We start from the raw sequence: 3,873 nt of genomic DNA on the forward strand, positions 1-3,873 counted from the left end.
TAATGATCCCATTGTAAAGGGGTTAAAACAAACCTCAGAAGAAATTACCACCTGTAAAAAGAGTTGTAGAAAAATAATAAAAACCAAGTAGCAAAAAAAATGTGATCACAGAAAATAACATGAGAAACGAGTGCACAATACCTTGTCGGAGGGAGAACCGTTTTTCTGTCTGGAACCATTTCTCTTATCCACACAAAGACACTTTTCTAATTAACTTGATAAAATAAAGGCAACTATTCAATGATGAAAGTGAGTCAAAAACTTACAACAGCAGGAAAAAAAAGCTATATGGGAAAAATTCTGTGGCAAGAGTTAATTAGTTGGTCTGCAAAAAGATCCAAGAAAAATGCCCTAATTTTAAACACGGTAAATATTGCACACCTAAAAAAAGAAGAAGGAACACTTAGAAAACTATTTTAACATTTTTTAATTGCTGAATACCTTTTTGGCTACTATTTGGAGGATCATTATTTAGTCTTACAATTGCACATTTTTTCATATCCTTGTTGTTTTGTTTGCACACCGGCTAGAAGTCTTAGTTCCTCGTCTCTGATGTGTTGCCCAGATATATTTTACACTAAAATCACACAGGAGGATACTGGAAGATAAAGATAGCCAAATGATTCTTAAACATCTTATTTTTTTCCATCTATTCTTGAATTTTTTTCTAACAGTCTCTAAAAGCTGCCTTAAGTGTGTCTTCATCATCTAGGTCACTCCCACATGCTTCTGAGCTTGTGGTTGGCCTTTCACATAGATATGAACTCTGTTCTGGTGGATCTTCCTGTTGGCAGTGGTGGTGGTGGTCCTGGTGGTGCTGCCGCCACTGCTTTTTAGAGTAGGCTTCTTTTCTCCTCCACAGCCCTTTTGAAGTAAGATTCGTATCAGATGTCTGTGGAATATCTTGAGATGTGCTACTGCCACAATCTTGCATACTTAGCTGAATAGCTCTGCAGAGATCTGCTTCTTCATCTTCTATGTTCATTTCTTGGAGACTTAGTTCCAGAACCCTCTGCAAATCCTTCTCTTCATCTAATATTCCAGACTCATCGCTTGTTTCTACGATTCGTTCCAGGTCTGCTTTATGGGCTCTTTTCTCCTTTTGTTTTTCTGATTCTTTTCCAATAAATCTTGATCTAGGTTTCTGTTTGACTCTGATCATCTGCAGGAGTTGGTCAGCTTCACAATCTGGTAGATCACCCTTAACAACAAATATGGAATAACCTTCTTGTTGTAATTGAATCAAGTAAAGCGCGAGGTAGTTATCTGATATTAATTCTGGGCTTTGCAAGTCAGAATTTAGGTTAAACCATTGTTTTCCTAATTTTCTGATGGTAAACCAGTGTTCTTTATAATTACATATAAATGATGTTTCATTTATGGGATCGATTTTGAGCTTCTGATACTCTGGATTGTTGAACAATATTAATTCTAAGCCCCAGACTTTCAAAGCATTGCTTATAACCTGAATAGAAAAGAAACCACTGTCGTCCATATTTCCAGAAGGCTGCTGTGAAAATGTGTGATAGGCTTCACTGGTGACTCCTCCTTCTGCCATTCTTACCCTTTCCTCTTCATCGAGCTGATGTGCAATTGATGATAATTCCACTGGACTAAAATATTCTCCTTGCAAGAGATTATTCAGGCAATGCTGAGCACAGAGTGAACCTTCTTGCTTCTCATGAAAGATGGACTCCATGTTGATTTTAACCATGAGTTGTTTGTTGTAGGTACATCTTGTGCATTATGTTTCTTCAGAGGTGGTGGCACTTAGCTGGGTAACTTGTAGGCATTCATGTAAGAGATGGTATGTCTCTAAACCTAATAAAGACCAGGGGCTTCTGTTGGTATCCAGGTAAGTGATGATATGTCACAAACCACCATTGTGACCAAGGTTGTTTTATCAATATTCAGTCAAGAGCTGATGGTCAACCTAAAGTGAATATGAGACTTTGAAGTTATCCTGTAGGTGATATAATGGCGACTTAAACTATGATAGTGCCCATGGGATTTTTCAGGTATCCTGTGAAAGATAATGTTGTCAGGTTGTCACCATGGTTTTTGCAGATTTTTAATAAACAAATAAAGGTGAAATTAACCACAGTAGTAAACATAAGACTTGGCAGGTAACACAGAAAGAAATAACATGGGCTTTAATTGAGTGACACCATGGGATTTTGGAAGTGTCTAGATAGTTTGATGTCACTGACCACAGAATTGATCATGGGGTTTTCAGGTTCCAGTCAACAGATGATGATAAAACTAACAATGGTGTAAAGATGAGACTTTGCTGATATTTGAGTAAGAGATGATGTGGGCCTTAAACACATTAGTGACTATGATTTTTCAGCTATCTGGAAAAATAATGATGCTGTTCTGAACTGTTTTCATATCCATGTGCTTTTTAAAAAATTCTAAATATTTATTATATCATGCCAACCAAAAAGAGTATGGGTATTTTTATCTGTATTCAGAAGACTGGTTTAAAAGAAAAATCCATCCCAAATGTCAAAATACTTATTTTGGCTAGTAAAATACAAAATTCTTCATTATTATTACTTCTTGCAAGTTTAACAAATCACATTTTAACCATCTTTGTGAACATTTTCTCTTGACCAATGACACTTCGAAAATGTCTACCATTCTTTTTTTCAATTTTTAATTTTAAATATATGGGGTACAATTCAGGGTTAGGTATGCAAATGTTCATTATGCAAGTACCCTTGTTGATGAGGTGTGCCCCTTCCTCCCCCCATGTGCTTTTACAGGTGTTCAGATAAGAAATGAGCATCTCTAACAAAAATAGTGACCATCAGATTTTACTATTTTCTAGTTTAGCGACTACTTATCTTAAAACTTAGTAGTGACAAAGATATTAGCAGGTATCTGGGTAAGATATCACAGAGCTCCTTACCATAGTAGTGACTATGGGATTTTGCAGGTGTCCAGTGAATAGATGGTGTGTGAAACTACTATGTTGACCTTGGAGCTCTCCAAGTGTCCACGTAGAGTTACTGGCTGCACTAATAATCGTAGTGAATGGATAAATAGAATTAGCATGGGTCCAAATGGAAGAACATGTATCCCTAACTAGGCTTGCCACCATGTTTTTTCAGGTTGTATTCAAGAGATGATGGTGTCTGTAACTACAATGTTGGCCTTAGAACAAAAGGATCTAAATAGAGTTAATGATTCCCCTAACAATACTAGTGACCATGAGATTTTTTGAGGTCCACGTAGAAGATGTGCCCCTCAAATATATGGACTTCGCAGCAACTTGGATGGATTTGGAGTTGATCATACTTAGTGATCTATCACAGAAACAAAGAACAGAGTACCATAAGTTCTCACTCATAAGTGAACCTTGGACAATTATAATACTATAAGAAAGCATTTGGTAGTAATGGGAAACTGTCAGAGGAGGGGGAATGGGATTGGCGGTTGAGGGAAACTACTAGGGGAGGGAGGGGCACATCTCATCAACAAGGGTACCTGCATAATCAATGTTTGTATATCTAACCCTGAATTGTACCCCACATCTTTATAATTTAAAAAAAATTTAAAAAAAGATGTTTCCCTAACTGTAGTTGGTACTATGTGGTTTTTCAGGCTCTAATCAAGAGACAATGGTAAATCTCACAATGGTCATTTTTGTAGCAATTTCATGGAATCCAGGTAAGTGATGATATGGATATCACTTATGGATATATGTCATATCACATATAACAGCATGTGTTAGTACCATGTTTTTTTGCAGGTATTCAGGTAAAAAAAATGATACTGGCTCTACCAAAAATACTAATAACCATGATATCTGGTTTAACCGATTTTCTAGTTTATAGATGATATGTTTAACTTAGGAGTGAATGAGGA

General features: G+C 36.5%; 1 pseudogene across 1 annotated transcript; it reads right to left on the bottom strand.

Annotated features, from left to right (window-relative positions):
* Positions 1-833: 833 nt before the first annotated feature.
* LOC103268037 lies at positions 834-1,701 on the bottom strand (annotated as a pseudogene). Its single transcript, XR_504786.1, has one exon. The product of XR_504786.1 is annotated as an ataxin-3 pseudogene (transcript).
* Between the last annotated feature and the right edge of the window lie 2,172 nt (positions 1,702-3,873).

The sequence above is a fragment of the Carlito syrichta genome, unplaced genomic scaffold (genome assembly GCF_000164805.1).
Source record: "Carlito syrichta isolate Samal-C Ts95f unplaced genomic scaffold, Tarsius_syrichta-2.0.1 Scaffold308678, whole genome shotgun sequence".
NCBI lineage: Eukaryota > Metazoa > Chordata > Mammalia > Primates > Tarsiidae > Carlito > Carlito syrichta.